The sequence below is a fragment of the Oryctolagus cuniculus genome, chromosome 11 (assembly GCF_051225735.1).
Source record: "Oryctolagus cuniculus isolate XC-2025 breed Fujian yellow rabbit chromosome 11, ASM5122573v1, whole genome shotgun sequence".
NCBI lineage: Eukaryota > Metazoa > Chordata > Mammalia > Lagomorpha > Leporidae > Oryctolagus > Oryctolagus cuniculus.
Genome location: NC_142877.1, coordinates 25,239,518 through 25,259,757, shown reverse-complemented (window position 1 = coordinate 25,259,757; position 20,240 = coordinate 25,239,518). Strand labels below are relative to the sequence as shown.

The 20,240-nt window shown below is 61.5% G+C and overlaps 1 protein-coding gene across 1 annotated transcript in view; it reads right to left on the bottom strand.

Moving 5' to 3' along the window:
• Window positions 1–20,240, bottom strand: part of NOL4L (nucleolar protein 4 like) — a 113,155-nt gene that overhangs the window by 81,611 nt on the left and 11,304 nt on the right. The window lies entirely within an intron of this gene.

Below are 20,240 nucleotides of genomic sequence, written 5' to 3'. Positions count from 1 at the left end.
TGGCTCCTGGCTTTGATAGGCACAGCTCCAACCACTGTGGCCATCTGGGAAGTAAACCAGCGGATGGAAGAACTCTCTTCTCTGCCTTGCCTCTCTGTAATTTTGGATTTCAAATAAAATAAATAAATCTTTAAAAATAAATAAAATGACAAGACAATTTTAAAAATCAGAAAAAGTGGGCCAGCATTGTGTTAGAATGGGTTAAGCCACTGCCTGCAATACCAGGATCTCATAGGGGCGCTGGTTCGAGTCCCAGCTGCTCCACTTCTGATCCAACTCCCTGCTGATGGCCTGGGAAAGCAGTGGAAGATGGATCAAGTGCTTGGGCCTCTGCACCCATGTAGGAGACCCAAAAGAAGCTCCTGGCTCCTGGCTTTGGCCTGGCTCAGCCCTGGCCATTGCAGCCATTTGGGGAGTAAACTGGCAGATGGGTGATCTCTCTCTCTCGGCCTCTCCTCTCTCTGTGTAACTTTCAAATAAATAATTAAATATTTTTAAAAAATCAGAAAAGGACCTACATAGGCATTTCTCCGGAGAAGCCGCTCCAGCAGCCACCAAACCCGTGGAAAGACGCTCGGCTTTATTAGCCACCCAGGAACTGCCCACCAAACCGCAGTCCGAGACCCCCTCCCGCCCGACAGGACGGCTCCGTCAAAAAGCCAGAGTGACAAGTGTCGGCGAGGATGCAGAAACGGGACTGCCGGGGCTCAGACAAAACACGCGGTGCTTTGAGGACCAGGCAGGTGGCTCCTCGAGACGCTACACACGGGGTTGCCACGTGAGTCGGCAACTCCATCCTCGGTGGGAGAGAACTGAAACACGTCCACGCAGACTCGCCCGGGACCAGGCGCAGCAGCCCCCAGACCCCGTGCCGGCTGAATGCGGAAGCGAGCCCCGAGCCCACAGGCTGCTAGAGATGCGCACCACGTGCCGAGCCCGCACCACGTGCCGAGCCTACACCACATGCCGAGTCCACACCACATGCCGAGTCCACACCACGTGCCGAGACCGCACCACGCAATACTCCTCCGCGACGGAGAGCAGTCAGCGCGGGCGCGTGCTGCCGCACAGACCAACCTAGAAAACAGCAGACCAAGAAGTCCACAGCCGATCACCTACCGCACTCTTCCACTTACAGGGAGGGCAGACCTGGAGATGGCTCCTCGGGCTGCGGAGGGGTCAGCAGGAAACGGGGGCTGACCGCGCACCCGTGGGAGCTTCCTTCAAAGGGGTGAAAGGTGCTCCAGGGGCCGCCGCTGCGGCATACAGGGTGAAGCCACCACTTGTGACACGGGCACACTGGAGCGCCTGTGCAAGTCCTGGCTGCTCCACTTCCAGTCCAGCTCCCTGCTAATGCGCCTGGAAAAGCAGGGGATGGCCCATGAACTTGGGCCCCTGCACCCACATGGGTGACCCGGATAGAGTCTGGCTGTAGACTCTGCCTTCATCTGGGGAGTGAGCCAGCAGGTGAAAGATCCTCTCTCCCTCTTCAAGTAAATAGCATAAATTTCTAAAGATTTTTATTTATTTATTTGAGAGATAGTCACAGACAGTGAGAGGGAGAGACAGAGAGAAAGGTCTTCCATCCGCTGGTTCACTCCCCAAATGGTTGCAATGTTTGGAGCTGTGCCGATCCGAAGCCAGGAGCCAGGAGCTTCTTCTGGGTCTCCCACACGGGAACAAGGGCCCAAGGACTTGGGCCATCCTCCACTGCTTTCCCAGGCCATAGCAGAGAGCTGGATCGGAAGAGGAGCAGCTGGGACTAGAACCGGTGCCCACATGGGATGCCGGCACTGCAGGTGGAGAATTAACCTACTGAGCCACAGCACTGGCCCCAACATAAAATTTAAAAAAATAAAATGAAAATGTTCCAAAATTAATTTGGGAAATGGATGCATCACTCTGAAGTACTCAAACCCATGAACTGTATTTTAAATGGGAGAATTATGTGGTATGTGAATTACATCCCAATGAAGTTGTTATATTTAAATCAGGAACCGACAGAACAGTGCACAACATATTGTGTGTAAAAACAGAAACAAAACCGAGGGACACATACACACACTCACACACACACACACACACATGAGGGTGCCTCAAAAACTTGGTGGAAAACAGAATTAAAAGATAAATATATTTTGGTGCAAAAAGACTTCGAAATCTATGCATAATTTTTTCATTACACACATTTTCCATGAACTTTCTGAACTCCCTGTGCATGGATTTAACATATTTTGCACAGAAGCAAACTTATCTTTTACTTCTGTTTTCTCCAAACTGTTCAGTGTGCCACTCATCAATGATAAAATGCCTGGAGTGACACCCAGGAAGTCGGTGTGGCTGCCCCTGGGGGGGACTGGGTGACTCCCGGGCCAGGCGGCAAGCAGCACTGGTTTTTCACTGCACGCTGGGCCCTGATGAATTGCTTTATTTATCTTAAATGTTCATTTACTTACATAAAAGAGAGAGAGAAGAGAGCGAGCTTCCATCGGCTGGTTCATCCCCCCCCACAACCTGGTTTCCCACGCAGGGGGCAGGCACGTGACTACCGGCCCTCGGCCCTCGGCCCTCGGTCCTCGCGCTGCCTGCAGGGCGCACCTCAGCAGGAAGCTGGAACCGGGCGGTCCATATGGGAGGAGGGCAGCCCAAGCAGCACCTTCACCGCCATGCCCAACGCCCACCCCTGTTGTTGGTCAACAATGAAATCATATCACCTTTCAGAAGGGAAACCAGTGCAGTGGCTTCTGACTCGCTCACCCCCAGCTGGAGGACGGGCTGGGTGAGGTGGCTCTGAGCACAAACGACACTGGGGGCCGGTGCTGTGGCGCGGCAGGTAAAGCCACCGCCTGTGACACTGCTGGTTTGAGACCCGGCTGCTCCACTTCTGATCCAGCTCCCTGCTGATGCACCTGGAAAAGCAGTGGAAGATGGCCAAGTGCTTGGGCCCCTGCACCCATGGGGGAGACCTGGGAGAAGCTCCTGGCTTCAGCCTGGCCCAGCCCCAGCTGGGGAGTGAACCAGCGGATGGAAGAGCTCTCTCTGTAACTCTGCCTTCCAAGTAAATTTAAAAAAAGAAAGAAAAGAAAACAAATGACATTGACAGAGGAATCCCAGTTTATAGGTTGCCAAATCTCGCTAACACCCATCCTTGCTTTATTCCCGCAGAGGCGCTCAGCACCACCAGCTAATCCTGTGCTCCCCCTTCAAGACAAGCCCAGCACCTGCCGCTGCCCAGGCACCTGTGTGGTCTGGACCACCATCCTCTCTCACCTGGACCCTCGCAGACTCCACCCCCTGCTGACACCCACACAGGTGAGCCAGCTCCACCTCCTGTGCCTGCCACAGGGCTTCTGCACCCGCCCCCTTATACCTGGGACACTCCCCATGGAAGCTGCTTCACCTGCATCGGGAGGCTCCCAGACCTCTCCACATCAAATCACAGTGCCGGCCCTGGCCCTCTGCGGCCGCGTTTCCCCACGCAGCCCCTGACAACGCCAACACTCACTTCTACCCCTTCGTGCTGTCTCCCTCCTCTAAGGGCAGCCTCCAGGGGAGGTGGGATTCAGCTGCTTTCCCCAGCATCAGGAACAATGCACATTGTTGGGGCTCGAAAATGTTAGAATAAAACTGGGTCACGGAGTTGCTCCGCGTTTTGCTCCCGCGTGCTGTGGCCTCCTGGTGAGGACCTGGGAGGAAGGTGGGGGCAGGGACAGCCAGCGGGATCTGGAGAAAGTTGTGACCGCTCTCCTGGCTCCTTGGTGCCGGATGTCAGATGCCAACAGGGGAACTGGGTGTGGGCTGCAGGGCCCCTGCGGATGGTATCTGCTACATTTTTGTGACACTAAAATAGTGGTTCAGTTGTTATCACTTAGGACACCCACGTCTCATCTCAAACTACCTGGCTAGAGCGCTGGCTCTGCTTCCAATCTGGCTTCCTGCTCGTACACCTGGGAGACAGCAGGCGAGGACTCCAGGTCTCAGGCCCCTGCCACCCACCTGGGAGACCTGAGCTGAGCTCCAAGTGCTTGGTTTTAGCCTGGCCCAGATGAGGCTGTTGCAGGCAACTGAGGGGTGAACCAAAGGATGGAAGATCTCTCTTTGCCTGTCTGTCTCTTTCAAATGAAATAAATTAAAAAAAAAAAAAAAACTGATCCAATAGTAAGTTCTTTATATAACTCGTGAGATCAGGATGGATGTGGGGACCCAGGAGCAGACTGGGAGGCGAGGGTTCCCGCTGGGGGTTTGCAGTGTCAGTGAGACCCAATGGACACTGCCTCAGAGACAGCCCCCCGGCTGGCCCTGCAGTGCTCAGGAGTCAGGCATGGCCACCCCAGGGGCCCCGGGGCCTCTCTGCTTGCCCAGAGTCCTTGGCCCTGTCGCTCTCCAGCTCCAGCCTTGTTAGACACATCAGGGCAGGGGACAAGGTGGGGGCCGGGTGGCCAAGGTGGTCTTGGAAGGGAAGAGAAAACGAATGGCTCATCTTGAGCGAGAACCGACCTTGACCTAGCCCGCTGCCCTTCGAACCGGTGTGATGGTTTCCGCTTCAACGAGGAGGAGACCAGGGTCTGGAAGAGCGGCAGTTACAGGCCAGGGAGGCGCCGCCTCCTGGTAAGTGTGCACGCACTGTATGTGTGAATGTGAGTGTGCACGTATGTCTGTGTGAATATTTGAAGGACAGAGTGGTGATGACAGGGAGGGACAGACAGAGGTCTTCCACCCACTGTTTCACTCCCCAGATGCCTGCAACAGCTAGCACTGGGCCTGGCTGAAGCCAGGAGCGCCATCCTGGTCTCCCACACCAGTGGCAGGAGCCCTGGTATTTAAGTCATCACTTGCTGCCGCCAGGGCGCACATCAGCAGGAAGCTGGCTCAGAAGTAGAGGTGGAACTCGAGTCACAGCACCTTGAAACAGGATGTGGGCACCCCAAGCAGTGGCTAAACCCCAGTGGCACACACCTGTCCCCGCCACTTCATCTGGAACACCCACCTCCTTGCACCCCAGCCGTGCCAGCCCCCCACCTCCCCGTACCCCAGCCATGCCAGCTCCCCAACCTTCACACACCCCAGCCGCGCCGGCTCCCCCACCTCCCCGCACCCCAGCCACGCCGGCCCCCCCACCTTCCCACACCCCAGCCGCGCCGGCCCCCCCACCTCCCCGCACCCCAGCCGCGCCGGCCCCCCCACCTCCCCGTACCCCAGCCGTGCCGGCTCCCCCCCACCTCCCAGCACCCCAGCCGTGCCGGCTCCCTCCCACCTCCCAGCACCCCAGCCGCGCCGGCCCCCCCACCTCCCCGCACCCCAGCCACGCGGCTTCTTTCCACACAGCTGCACTGTACACTCCTCCCTGCCGCCGGGCCTTTGCCCGTGCTATGCCCCTGCCTGAAATCCCTCTCTTTCTTACTACTAAGTTAACTTCTACTTGACCTCAGCTCAAGTGTTTCCACCTGTTATGGGCTGCACTGTGCCCCGCCATTCACACGCTGACCCCATGCCTCAGAACACGGCTGTATTTGGAGACATGATCTTCCAAGAGGTGATTAAGTTAAACCAGGTCCTGAGGCTTTTTTTTTTTTTTTTTTTTTTTTTTTAAGATTCTATTTATTTATTTGAAAGCCAGAGAGAGAGAGAGTGAGAGAGAGTGCTTCCATCTGCTGGTTCACTTCCTAAATGGCCAGGTCTGGGCCAGGTCAAAGCCAGGAGCCAGGAATTTCATCCGGGTCTCCCATGTGAGTGCAAGAGCCCAAGCACTTGGGCCATCCTCTGCTGCTTTCCCAGGAGCATGAGCTTGGTGCTGGACCAGGACTTGAACCAGCATGCCTGTGGGACACCAGCACTGCAGGCGGTGGCTTTACCACAGTGCCGGCTCAAGGCTGTTTTTTTTTTTTTTTTAAGATTTATTTTATTTTATTTATTTGAAAGGCAGAGTTACAGAAAGAGGTAGAGACAGAGAGAGAGGTCTTCCATCCGCTGGTTCACTCTCCAGTTATCCACAACAACCGGAGCTGCGCTGATCCGAAGCCAGTAGCCAGGAGTTCTTCCGGGTCTCCCACGTGGGTAAAGGGGCCCAAGGACTTGGGCCATCTTCTACTGCTTTCCCAGGCCACAGCAGAGAGCTGGATCCGAAGTGCAGCAGCCGGGACTAGAACCGGCGCCCATGTGGGATGCCGGCACTGCAGGCGGTGCTTCATCAGAGTGACTGGGTTCAAGTCCCGGCTCCACTCCCCGTTCTGGCTTTCTGCTCTCATGCACACTGGGACACAGCAGGCAATGGCTCCAGTACTTGGGTCCCCAGACTGAGTTCCTGGCTTGCAGCTTCAGGCCAGCCAGGCCCCACCCGGCCAATGCCAGCATTTGAAGAGTGAACCATGGCCGGCGCCACGGCACACTAGGCTAATCCTCCGCCTGCGGCGCCGGCACCCTAGGTTCCAGTCCTGGTCGGGGCACTGGATTCTGTCCCGGTTGCTCCTCTTCCAGTCCAGCTCTCTGCTGTGGCCCGGGAAGGCAGTGGAGGAAGACCCAGGTCTTGGGCCCTGCACCCCATGGGAGACCAGGAGGAAGCACCTGGCTTCTGGCTTCAGATCGGCGCAGCATGCCGGCTGCAACACACCGTCTGTAGTGGCCACTTGGAGGGTGAACCAACGGAAAAAGGAAGACCTTTCTCTCTGTCTCTCTCTCACTGTCTAACTCTGCCTGTCAAAATAAAATAAAATAAAATAAAATAAAATAAAATAAAATAAAAGAGTGAACCAGAGGTAGCCTCCGTCCCCTTCTCAAAGAATTTTTTTAAGGCATTTGGGGCAGCCATCGGCAGAGCTGAGGCCACAGGAAAGCCCTGTGGGAAGGCGGCCACCTGCAAGCCAGGGGAGACTTCAGGAGACGCCAACCCCGCCCACACCTTGGCCTTGGCCTCCCGGCCTCCAGCGGCCACGGTGCTCTGATAGATGCTGAGCGGAAGTCCCCGGAGCCCCCTTGGTCCCCTTTCCCGGGCTGGCCTGGGGGCCACTCTACCTTCACGGCGCCTATCGCAGCCGCCATGCCTCGGGGAGTGGCTGTGTCCCTGGGATGCTGAGCACCGTGACGGCACGGCCAGGGTCTGCCTCACTCGCTGGCAGTGCCTGGCACGTAGTAGGGCCCCAAGTGTGGCTGAAGGGAGAGATGACAGGGTGAAGGACAACGCCCTTGGGGAACTGTCTTGTGGCCTTTGTGCCTCGGTTTCCCTCACCATAAAACAAGCAAGTCCAAGGAAGGCTTCCAGAACTCTCCAACCTCATTCTTGGGGAGGGGGAGGGGACTTGCCTGGGGCCCACTTGGGCCTTGCAACCTTACATCAAACCCTTGCAGGGTAAGGCGACATGCCTCCCCACCCTCTGTGCCCCTCTGTGCCCTGCCTTGAGCCCTGCGCCTGCCACGCCAGCCCTCCTCACAGCCTGCCAGCTTCCAGGGGGCACATCCCAGAGCTCCCCTCCCACAGCGACTCACTCCTCAGAGCTTGGAGACAAAGAAGGAAAGAGCATGGCCCAAAGTCGCGCAGCCAAGCAGAGGCCGGCTCATCTGACCCAGCCCCAGGCGAAGCTACTCCCCCCCCCCCTACTCAGCGACCCCACCCTAACAGAGAAGGGACCTGACAGCAGGGTGGCCCTCAGGGCGCAGAGCCTGGCCACATGGGCACCTTAGTCCCTTCAGGCTGTGCAACACTGACCAAGCTCCCACAGCAGGGCAGGATGGGAAAATCTCCAGAACCAAGTGGGGCTGAGCGCAAATTCAGTCATGTGGTCTCGGGCAGGGGCTGCCATCCCTCGGGGACTGACAGAGTCCAGCTGGTGGGCACAGGGTGAGGGCTAAATGAACCGACGTGTGGAGGCCCTGGACACAGATGAGCCTGTCTGCCACCTCAGGCGAGTGCCACCTGCTGTGCCCGTTCCACTCCTCAAATCTCCCCCTCCCCCGTGGTCCTGCTGCTGAGTCAGCACCACGCTGCACCCCCCCCCCACTTGCCGCCGCAGGTCCCCACTGACCACTGTCCAGGGACACACGCGGAAGGCAGTGGGGCGTGCAGCGGCTCCGGCCAGCTCCCAGGAGCTCAGCGGGGAGACGACGGTGAGGGGCTCTCCCCACCCAGCCCTGTGACCTCGGGCAAGCCCATAACGGTGGACAGGCGGCCAGCTCAGCCCAGGGCGGTTCTTTCCAGCTCCTGCATCTGCCTTCATGTGCATTGAGAATCTGGGGGGCAGACAAGGAGCCGGTCATGGTGTCACCTCCCAGGAAGGGGCCGGCTGGCTAGGGGACAAAGGTAGATTTCGACCACATTTAAAGAAAAACATTTTAAGATTTATCTGTATTTATTAAAAAGGCAGAGCAACAGAGGAAGACAGAAAGACAGATCTTCCATCTAGTTCACTCCCCAAATGGCCACAATAGCCCAGGTTGGGCCAGGCCAAAGCCAGGAGCCTGGAACTCATTCTGGGTCTCCCATGTGGGTGGCGGGGCACAAGCACCTGGGTCATCATACACTGCCTTCCCAGGCGCATCAGCAGGGAGCTGCATCGGAAGCAGGACAGCTTGGACTTGAACCCTTGCTCTGCTATGGGGGACCAGTGTCGCAGGTGGCGTCTTACCCTGCTGTGCCACCGTGCCAGCCCCTATGCCAAATCTGCTTAAACTTTTGCATTTTGCAATTTTGCAATTAAAAATAGTAACAGAATCTAGATTCCGAGTGAGGGATGGAAGCCTCCAATCTCCTGAGTCCGGGTGACAGGGCACGTGGGATCCTCCGTGTTACCGCCTGGGTCACTGCCACCCACAGCTGACAACTGGCCACACGGGGACTTGGCTATTGCAGGGCGAGCAGGGCGGGGTCATGTCTCCGATGGCCCTCGGGCTCTCCCCAGGATAAGGGGTACTGGGGAAGCCATCGTGGTGTTCTACCCTCATCTACTGGTCTCTTCTTTGAGTTCAACTGGGGAAGAGGCCGTGGGACATCCCACCACAGAAACTGCAAGGTATGGCTGGGCTCACAAAAGCCCATGTGCGCCAGCATTCTCACAAGACCTCTGGGGACATCACCCAGGCAGATTCCTCGTTTTCCTGATGGTGAAACTGAGGCACAGACCTGAAAACAGACTGGGTGCTGCCCCCCGGCCCTGCACCACCCAGCCCCTCGGCAGCCAGAGTCAGGGGGTTCCAGCTGCACCCAGGTCACCCCCGCAGGCGCAGGTGGAGGCCCCGGCCTGGACGCGGCCCCTTCCCCAGCCTGTGGAGGCTGGGCCTGGCCGGCCCTGCAGGCTGCAGTGTGGAGTCTGGTCTTTGTCCTAGGAGCCCCTGGGGAGCCAGTGAAGGGTTTTCGGCTAGGAGCTGATGTTGTCTGATTTATGTTCCAGAAGATTGCTCTGGCTGCTGGGTGGAGAAGCAACTGCAGAGGCGAGAGAGGGAGCCGCAGGCCGGCCCACCACCGCCAGACCCTAGAGTGGCTGGGGGCAGGGAGGGTGGGCACCACTGGGTCCCGATGTCAGCTGACTGCAAAGGGAAGGAGCGTGCGCGGCCTTGGCAGCGAGAACCCCGCCCTCAGACGAGTACACAGGCCAGACCACAACCGTAGGGAGCCGTCCCAAAGGGGAACGGATGAATGTGGCCAAGACTCCAGGCCGTCTCCTCCAGGAAGCCTCCCTGACTCATAAAATGGGTTGGTAGCCCCATCGATTACCCTGGGCCACATTCAGGGGACCTGGACTTCCATGTCTTTCCCCACCCTGAAGGCTGGGGCCACTTCCCTCCTGTCTGGCTGGCCGGCGTTCAGCAGCGAGCCTGGCACACAGTAGGACTTCATCTAGCCCTTCTTTCCCCTTCTCTCCCTGACACCCCAGGCCCTAGGTCGTCACTCCGGATGCCCCCAGGCCCATCCCAGACGTTGGCACACAGTAGGTGCAGTAGATGGTTTTGGAGTTGGATTCACTCCAGGAAAGGGATCTAACACACAGTAGGGACTCAGCAGCCATTCGGCCCTCCCTCGAGGCAGTCGATGATGACAAGAATGGCAGCGGCAGCACGCACACTCACTGCGAGCCTGCTTTGTTCCAGGCGGAGCGCGGAGCCCCTGAGCTGGGCTGTAGTTTTGCTGACTGTACGCCACACACGGGGGTCCACACAGGCTGGGGGAGGTGTCTGGGCCGCCCCTGTCAAGCGGCGGTGGGGGTGGGACGGCCTGGCGGTGTTGGGACGGCTCAGCAGATTGAGCTGCTGCTTATAATGACGGCATCACGTACCAGGGTATCAGTTCAAGTCCAGCGCGCTGCTAATGCACCTGGGAAGGCAGTGGAAGGTGGCCCAAGTGCTGGGGCCCCTGCACCCACGTGGGAGACCCGGATGGAGTTCCAGCTCCTGGCTTCAGCCTGGCCCAGACCTGGCTGTTGTGGCCAACTGGAGAGTGAGCCAGCAGAAGAAAGATTCGCTCTCCCTCCCTCCCTCCCTCTGCTGCTCTGCCTTTACACACACATACACATACACACACACACACATGCACACACGCTCAGGGATTTGTAGCCAGGCTGTCCGGCCCTGCGCCTGGACTTTGTGGTCCTCTGTGAGGGTCCCGAGGTGGCTACTGCTCCGGGCCTGTTGCAGGCACGGATGGGTTTGTACTGGGCCCCGGAGGACTCGGTCACCCCTAAGCTGATGGCCTCAGGGAGCCACCGCGTGATCCTTCTCTGCTACCAGACTTGGTCCCCCACCTCGCCCAAGTGGGCCAGGCTGTCCCAGGGGACGGCTGCCAGCCCAGCCCAGGCCTGCCCAGGCCCTGCCGCCCACGCAGCCTCCCCCGTCTGCCAGCAGGCGGGCGGCATGGCCTGCCCCGGGGGCTGGAGCCTCCCTGGCCGCCTGGGCGGCCCAGACAAAGGGCGGCGGCATGCCCACTCGCTGGCACTCGGTGGCCGCCTCCCCTCCTCCCCTGGCCCCGGGGCACTCGTGGAAGCTGCTTTCACAAAGGAGGTGGAGGCAAGGACGAGGGCCAGGGCTGGCGCGGGGGGAGCCCCTGGCGGGTTAATTGGGGGCAGCAGTGGGGGAGGGCAAGGGGCCCGGGAGGGCGCGGCTGGCAGCTGACTCCTCCCCCACCCCTACCCCGGCACCCAGTGGGCGCCGATCGAGGCCTGCTAAATAATGACCGTTCTGGGCCCTGGCACAGCGGGTGCTAATCCTCATCGTGACATATGGGCTTCAGTGAGGCCCAGGCGGCCAGGCAGCTCCGAGCATTCTCCTCAGTTGCATCCAAAGGCGATGGGGCTCAGAGAGGCAGAGCGACTCGCCTAAGACCGCACAGTTAAAAGGAGGGCGGGCATGCCCACGCCGGTCTCTACAAACAATCCGCAATAAAAACAGCAACAACTGCCACTCCTCAGGCATGTGACACCTGTCAGGCACCTGCCTGGGGCACTGCCTGTATTAAGGTGTCTAATCCTTGCAGCAGCCCTATACGGTTAGAACTACCCGGTCCATTTCACAGATGATGGAACTGAGGCCTGGCCAGGTAGACCGACGTGCATAAGGGCAAACAGTGAGTGTGTGGTGGCGCAGGGTACAAGCCACCCAGAGTCTGCATGCTAAACTGGACGGGCAGGCGAATGAACCGGAGCACTGCCGTTCGTGTCCCAGGCTCAAGGCCAGGCAGCCGGCAGGGGCTGGCGGGCAGCAGCCATCGGGACACCATGGTTTCTAACAGCCCCTGCTGACGAGCCCTCAGGTCCCGAGGACGCACACCTGGGCTGCCGGGGCGGCCCGAGCTCCCTCGCCGAGCCAGCCAAGTGGCGGCGGCGGCATGACGGATGTGCCCGCCGCCGCGGGGAGCTGGGTAGAGCAGTTGCCTGGAAACCGCTGCTCTGCGGCCCACACTCAGACCTTTGTCACCATCTCAAGGACCTTTTTCCCTCCGCCTCCTTTCTCGCGGGAGCCAGACCCTGCACGCAGGTGAGAAACTGCAGCCGAAGCCACCAGCAGCCCCCGTCACCGTCACCGGGGACTGCAGGGCTCCGCGGCCCCAGGTGGAGGGTGGGAAGCGGGGAGCCTGCGGGGGGAGGCAGCGCTCGCAAGGCCTGGAAAATCCTGCCGCTGGGACGCTTGCCTCCCTGGCTGCGCTTTCTCCCGGCTTCCCTGCTGGAAAACAAGCCTGCCTTCTCTCCGTGGTGCGGCCCTGGCAGCATCAGCTTCCGGGGATGGAGGAGTGGCGGCGGGGGTGGGGGGGTGCCTGAAGGGGCTGGGCAGGGCCAGGCCTGGGGCCCAGGGCCTGGGGACAGGTGTGCAGCCCCGCTGGTGGCAGCGTGGCAGGCGCTAATTGTAATTGGCTCCGGGCTGGTGGGCCCTGCGAGGGGATTAACTACCCCCCACCCCGGGGAGCTGGCTGGGAGCCGGGTCACGCCCCAGCCAGGGCCCAGCTTGGGGCCAGGGGTGTGGAGGGGCTACAGCAAGGACTCCGGGGCCAGACCAGCCTGGGCTCAGCTCCCGGCTCTGCTCCTTCCTCTCCACGCATGCTGGAGCTGGGGCGTGTGCAGCCCAGGGACGCCTGCCGTCTCACCCCAAAGCACCGTGGGAGGCAGGCAGTGGCTCCTGGGTCAGAGGCGGGGGGGGGGGGTGTTGCGGGGGGTGGGGTGCCCTGAGCTGTCAGGTTGACTTCCACCTGTCAGGTTTCCAGTTTCACTGTCACAACCTCCCAGAGTGAAGACCAGCAGGGCTGCACACTGACCCCAAAAATCACCACGCTGCCCGCCTCACACCTTCCTTGGCTCCCCGGTGCCCAGAGAAAATCCATGCTGACCTGCCAGGCCCGGGAGGCCTGCGTGATGCAGCCCCGCTGACCCAGCTCTCCAGGCTGCCCCTCCGCCTGGGTCGCCTGCCCTCTGCTTAGCCCCCTGGGGAGTCAGCCCTGAGGTCTGCCATAAGGCTTACCAGCCCAGGGGCTCCCAGGCCCCACCAGGGGCTGCTCCAATGCTCCATGCCACCAAGGCTCTACACCTCTAGGCCATCTCCCTGGAGCCACAGGCTAGAGAGGACAATGCAGCCTGGCCTGGCACCCAGGGCCCATAGGGCCTACCTGGTCTCCTCCCTCATCCTCCACAGCTTCTTCCTGCCTTGCACCCTCCTTGCAGTGCCTCAGGGCCCTTGCACACAGCGCCCCTCCCCCCACTGCTCAGCACCCCACTGTCCAGCAGAGGCCAGCTCGGCCCCTCCCCCTCCGGCAGCCTTTCCCGTGCACCCCCCCACCTGCTCTTCCTGCTGCTGTAGTCTCTGCGTGATCCTGGGGCTCAGGGCAGAGGGAGCCCCCGGTCATTGCATTCTGATTCTGGGTCAGGCCCCTTGCCAGGCACACGGCCACACAGTATCTCAATTGTTCCGCTCTACAGAGGAACAAAACGGGGCTCAGGCTTAGAGAGTAAGGCCCACTCTTGCCCAAGGGCTAGGGGCCGGGTCGGGCTTTTGCTGCGGCCGGTGCCACCGTGTGGCACTCTGGGGCCCCAGCACAGGCCCACAGCAGGGGCAGCGGGGAGAGTAATCGCGGTAAGAGGAGTCAGGACCCTGGCTGATGGGGGCTCGCCCAAAGTTCAAGACAGGAAACACCCAGAGAGGCCAAGTGACTTATCTAAGACCACACAGCTGAAAAGCCACTGGGCTCAGAGCTAAACCTCATGATGCCTGGGTCCCATGCTGAGCTGGCACCAGCCCCCAGGAAGCTGTGGCCCCAATTCTGGCCACGAGGCCCTGAGCCCATCCCCAGCGGCCACCCACTAATTAGCCGGGCGGCTTTCTGCTCGCTCGCTCGCTCGCTCGGTGGCTGCTCCGGAGCGCTTCTCCCCGGAAGGCCGAGTTTGCAGGAGCAGGAGCGGGAAAGGTAATTGCTAATTTGCACGAGAGGAGACAAAGGGGACAGAGGCGCCCCTGGCTGGCGGCTGCCCCTCCAGCACCACCTGCCACTCAGCAGCCACGGCGCAGGCCCCACCACACACCTACAGACGCCCGCGCTGCCGGCCCCGCCCCAGGTCGGCACAGAGAGCTTTAAGCTGGTGCTGACGCCCCCGGGGCTCTGTGGGGAGATGGAGTCCACAATGCAGAAGCCAGCGACTCCCACCGGAGCCCACCATTCCCTGGGCACTCTGTGCTGGTCCCTGGACCTCACGGCAGCCTATCGCTCCTGACCCCATGGACGGGTGGGGAAATCGAGGCATGGAGAGATGAAGTGACCCCCTGAGGCCAGTCGGCCAGGGAGCGAAGGAGCCAAGACCAGAATTCAGCCCATGGCACCCCTGAGGGCTGCCCCACTGTGGTCTGAACGGAGTGCCCAACCTCCCATCGCACAGCTCAGGAAACGGAGGGCACATGGCTACAGAACTGGAGAGCGTGGGCTTGGGAGTCCCAGCTCTGCCTCTTACGTCCTGCGTGCTCCAGAACACGGTCCTCCCTCTCTGTGCCTCAGTTTCTTCATCTGTAAAATGGGTGGCGACATCTCTGTGCTGCGTGGGCACTGGGGAAAGGCTGTCCTGGACAAGCAAGGCTGGACAAGCTGTGGCCCCTGCTCTCTGCAGACGGGCCAGTGAGCTGGTGCCCTACGGAAGGCGGAGCTAGGGCGGGCCGGAACTGGGGCTGGGAGCTCCATGGGATGGGGGCTGGGATTGCAGCAACAGGGGGCAGAGACCGGCGGGGGAGGCTGCAGTCTAGGGCGCAGAGGCCAGGAGGGCCAGAGGGGAGGAGGCGCCCGCTGCACGGAGCCCCCGGCCAGCCCCCGTCTGAGCTGCTATTGGCTCCTGGGGCCAGGACCAGGCAAGCCGGGGGCCTCTGGAGACCTCAGCATGCTGGTCTCTAAAGCTTGGAGAAGCAGACAGGGACGGGGCCCAGGGGACGGGGCACGGGCTGCGGGGAGGACAGTCTGGACACCCAAGCCCCCCCGCCCGGCGGGAGCAGACACCGGATGGACAAACAGGCCAAACGCACAGTCACATGTGTACCTCTTCCTCTTCTCGCCGGCCTGGGCCCTGAGCTTCCCCATGCTCGGGGCCTTTAACACCCTAAGGACAGGCCTTGTGAGCCACCAGGCCACACCTTCCAGAACCTTGTGAGCCGCCAGGCTACGCAACACCACGACCCTGAGAGTGGCTGTCAGCGTGTGGTCTGTGTGTGTGTATGTGCACACGCGTGTGCACTCGCACACTCATGGCAGAGGGTGGATGCTGGACAGTCTCCACTCGCCCTGCATCAGCCCTGCCTTAAGTCATTCATGCTCCTCAAGCCTCAGTTTACCCCCGCTGGAAGTTGGGTGGGGCTACCATCTCTTGCCCCACCCCCCATGTTGTCCTTAGAAGACGCACGTGATGTGACAACCGAAAGTCGTCCCAGGCTGCACCAAGCCAGGCCTGAGGCTGGGCGGGCTCACAGGGGCCTCCTGCAGGGGCTTCCCCCTGGAGGGGTCGCTGCGAGTCCTGCGCGGTCCTCACCTGCACGCATCCTGCCCCCACGTCGCAGATGAGGACAGTGAAACTCGGGACGATTCGCCTATGACCCACAGCCAGAAAGTGCCGGGGTCGGGATTCGAATCCAGGGCCCTCAGAGCAGCAGCCGAGCAGCACAGGGCGAGGAGTCAGGACACTGAGGTTCTCGCATCTGAGCTCCTGGGCATCTCCAAACACATTCTGCAGGGAGAAGCAGCCGGCAGCAAGGCCCCTGGCCCAGATGCCCCCGCCCCCCAGGCTGGCAGCTCCCTGGGACCAGCTCAGAAAATGTGGTCTTTTAGTCTCCAAACCCCAAATACAAGGGGCGGGAGCTGGGGACACAGCGCAGCGCCAGCCCCAGGCGCCCCCTCCCCCACGCCCCCATCCAGGCGCAGCTGGCTCCACACCTCCCCCAGGGCTCCGCCCCAGTGCCGCCTCCTGCAGCCTCCCTACACCTGTTCCAGGCCACAGCACTCTAGGTCCCCCATGCAGCCTTTGCCAGCATCTGACCCGGGTGCCTCCCTGGCTCGGGCACGGTGTCGACCACACCCCAGCCACCGGCCAGCACTGCACCGGCAGGGGTTTCCTGCCTCTGGAGCGAGCAGCCCACCTCCGAGCAGGTGCTCAGCACATACTGGGACAGATCAATAAAACCGAAGCCCAGAGAGAGACAGCCACAGGCCCTGGCCACAGCACGTCCCCGCCTTCTCCCCAGCCCCCGACGGCTCTCCGGCTCTCCCCTCTCCGCAGGGTTTGGGTTTGTTACACCCGGAGGTGCAGAGCCTGGGTCCCTGACTCCCTCCTCTCCCAGGGGGTCTGGATGGGGGAGCATCCCCCTCACTGGGGCCTGAGGGGGCCCAGCAAGGGGGATACGCACAGCGGGTCCTCCTGGGAGACACTGGCCTCCTGCCCGCCCCGCTCCCCAGCCCAGATCCCAGAGGCGGGGCTAAGAATAGAATCTTTTCTCTTTTGCCTCTTGATTGAGGGGATGGGATCTCACCCTGCCGACCTCAGCCGCCATGGGGAGGGGCCAGGCCTGGCCTCCCCTGAGGCTTCCACGGAAGATGGCTCATTGCTGTCACAGTCAAGGTGCACGGGGCATAGATGAGGGCACCGTTTACCCAAGGCTGCCAGGGCGAAGCCAGACTCAGGACGCGGCCCATGACTGAGGGAGGGAGCTGCTTGCCGGAAGTGGCAGGTGGCCACAATGCAACAGCTGCTGGTCACCCAAGCCAAGGTCATATCCAGGGGCCACTGTTTGCTCACAGGGGGCCTTGGGCAAGTCACAAAAGATCTCGGTGTCTCGAAGGGTTGTTGCAGGAGCCAGTGAGCAAACACACAGGAAGCACTGGGAAGACTGGCACCTGGGGAGTGTTCAGTAAACCCGAGTGGACACACTGTCATCACCACCATCAGTAACCCAGCAGCATTACATCCCCATCGCCCCGTCACTGCCACCATCGCCATCACCATCATCATCATCACTACCACCACCACCATCGTTGCCATCATCACCACCACTGCCACCACCATCCTCACTGTCACCACCACCACCATGACTGCCTTCATCACCAGCACCATTGTCACCACCACTGCCACCATTGCTGCCACCACCATCACCACTTCCCTCGCCATCACCACCATCACCACCACCATCATCGCCACCATCACCATCACCACCACCACCATCATCGCCATCATCACCACCACCATCACCACCACCACCACCACCATCATTGCCATCATCACCACATCACCACCACCACCATCACCACCACCATACTACCACATAGCCTTTGGCGCCTGCAGTGTGTCCTGACCTGTGCTGGGGGAGGGGTCCCACAGGGGGCTCACGACGGCGCCCAGGAGGCCCTGTCCCTGTGAGCGGCTGCACGCACGATGAAGCAGGCTTTTTGGAAAACAGGGCAGCTGAAGTGAGGAGGAGGAGGAGAGAGACTCAGAGCCGCTCCCCGGTGCCCCAGCCGTGGCCTCCGCGTTCCTGTGGGTCCTGCTCCCACCTGGGGCATTCGCGGTGCCCCAGAACCTCCGCGGCCCGACTCCAGTCTCAGCCCTGTGCACGCGGGACCAGACGCAGCCCCGGGGCCTGTTGCTCCGTGGCACTCACTGGCTCCCACCGCCTCGGGCGTCCCTGCCGACGGCTCCTCTCCCTGCTGCCCGCAGCCGCGGTCCCCTCTCCGCGTGGTCCCCTCTCTGCGTGGTCCCCTCTCCGCGTGGTCCCCTCTCCGCCCGGGCTTCCCAGCAGGGACAAGGCCAGGCCCACGCACCTCTGCATGGGGCTCCCAGCGCCCCGGCTGCGGCCAGCCTCCCGGTCTGTCCAGGACCAGAAGTGCTGCTGGCGGCAGGGCTGGGGGCCGAGGGGTCACACAGCTCTCCCGAGGACAGAATGGCACTGGAGCTGGGCAGCGGCCTCACGTCAACCCCCCAGCCCCACCAAGGCTCTGCTTCCCATCTTGCAGAGGAGGAAACTGAGGCACAAGGAGGGGCTCTAAGACTTGTATCTAACCCATGCACGGCAGTGACTGTGACAGCAAATATCCCTGTCACCAAGGAGCCCCTGGGGGACACACACACACACACATCTGCCAGATGTCGATAAGGCTCCAGAGCTAGGTGAGGGGCTCGAGAGCCACAGTGACAAAGGACGCCTTGAAAATGCAGTCAGGGAGGGCCTCCCTGAGGAGGTGGCCTTTCAGCCGAGCCCAGTGAGGTCCAGGGGAGCAGCCAAGAAGCCTGTGTGGCCAAGGACAGAGAGCAGGGGCCGGAGCAGGGCCGCATGGCTCAGAGAGCGATGGGGGGGTGGGAGGGTTTTGAGCAGAGAAGGAGTTGTGGTCGCAGCTACAGCTTTAACACAGCATCTGGCCACAGTGGGGAGAGGGAGGAAGCCGGAGGAAGGCCCCTGAGGGCTACTGCTGGGGAGGAGGTGACAGAACCGGCAGTGGGGGCAGGGGAGGAGGCCCCCTGTATAGGGACTCTGAGAAGCTGGGCAGGGCGGAAGGGCTGGCTTTGGGGCCTCCAGGCAGAAGCGGCCCCTGGAGCCCAGCCCACTGGGCACAAGGACGGGGCTGCCCGCCACGCCCCAGGTTGCCCTGACCCCCAGCCGGGCGGCGCCTAGCTCTGGGAGGCCGGAGATCAAGTGCGCCCTGTCTATCAGCAGTGGGGCGGCACGGAGCACAGCTCCTGGCACATAGTAGGTGCTCAGGAAACCTGTGTGGGTGGATAGACAGGACCCGTCAGCACATGAGCGGGGCCTGGAGCCGATGGTTTCTCTCTTCAGTCTGAGTTCCTCAAAGCCATCAGAACCCTGCCGATTGCCAGGCCTGCACACCGCAACCCTGCACAGCCCGTTCCATGGCTGCACCCATTCCACAGAGGAGGAAACTGAGGCCCGAGGAGGCTCCTTCATTTCTACAAGGTCACCCAGCTACGAAGCAGCACAGCCCAAAGTCAAGCCCAGGGCTGCGTTCTCAGCTGCACCTGAAAGCCCCCCACAGTGGACTCTCACTCACGGCAGCATCATTCCCAGCACCCCTGGGACCCTGCTGGGGCCGCCGGGGCCCAAGCCCAGGCCTCTGTCCCTCCCGAGGACCACCTCGGCCCCCGCAGCAGCCCTGCTGCCAGCTTCGTCACAAGGAGCCCAGGCTTGGGCTCGGGCACCTTCGCAAAGACGGGAGGGCCAGGGGGCGGCAGAGGAAGACCGCGGCTAGGCCCCCCGGCACCAGGGTCCTCCGCGTGGGCCTCAGGCTGACCCCTCAGCTCTGCAGAAACCACGCACCCTGAGCGCCAAGAACTTCCTGGGGAGCCGGGCGCTCAAACCGCGTGCCCACTGCACCTGCGCGGAACACCGTGACAACCGTGGGGGCGGCAGCACCAAGGACAGCACGCGTGCCCCATGCCTGCTCCGCCACTGCCTGCACTCTGCCAGCCTCCAGACCCCCTCAGCTCTCGCGACAGACCCTGAGCAGACACCCACTTCTTAGGCGGAGGAACAGAGCCCGGGGCACACAGCAGGGATGTGGTGTGTCCCGGGTTCGCAGCAAGGCGGCCCCGGCTCCTTCTGCCCCGGGGACCGCTGTGGGGCGGCCTTGGAAGCCCAGGATCCAGATCCCCCGCCAAGCAGCCTTCACCCCCTTCCTCCCTCCCCGGCTCCTCCCAGGCGTCCTTCCTGGACCCTCAGTCTCGTAGGCATGCCCTCAGTGCCCTGACCTCACCACAGGCCACCCGCCTCCTCTCGCACCACGCCTCCCCGTGAAGACCCTACCCAGGGGCTGGCATGGGCCCCTGCCGGTGGGTGTGCAGCAGCAGCCCAGGGGGCTCCACGAACCCCTCGGTGACCCCTGAAGGTCGCCCCTCCCAGGAGCCCCACTTGTGTCCAAGCAGCACGCCCCACGGATGGCACCCTCGGCCGGCCACACTCACACTCATCCTCCACCCTGGGGAGAGCCACCGGCCAAGCCCACGTGGCCCAGGATGGAAGCCTTGCTGGCAAGAGCATTGGGAACTGGGCAGCCGAGGACACACCTCTCACCACACGCGCTCTAGTGCCTGCTGGGCCTCCTCCCGGCTGTGTGGCCTCGGGCGTGTGGCCTAACCTCTCTGAGCCTCGACAGTTGCATCCGCAGGAGGAATCCTCGCTGCTCCATTGGAGGGCCTCACGGGTCCTGCCCGTTAGTGCGCTGGGCACAGGGCCTGCTGAGCGGTGTCTGACCGTGACTGTGGTCACCCTGTGGCAGGCAGGGCCTGAGTGCTCTATGTGTCCCAAAT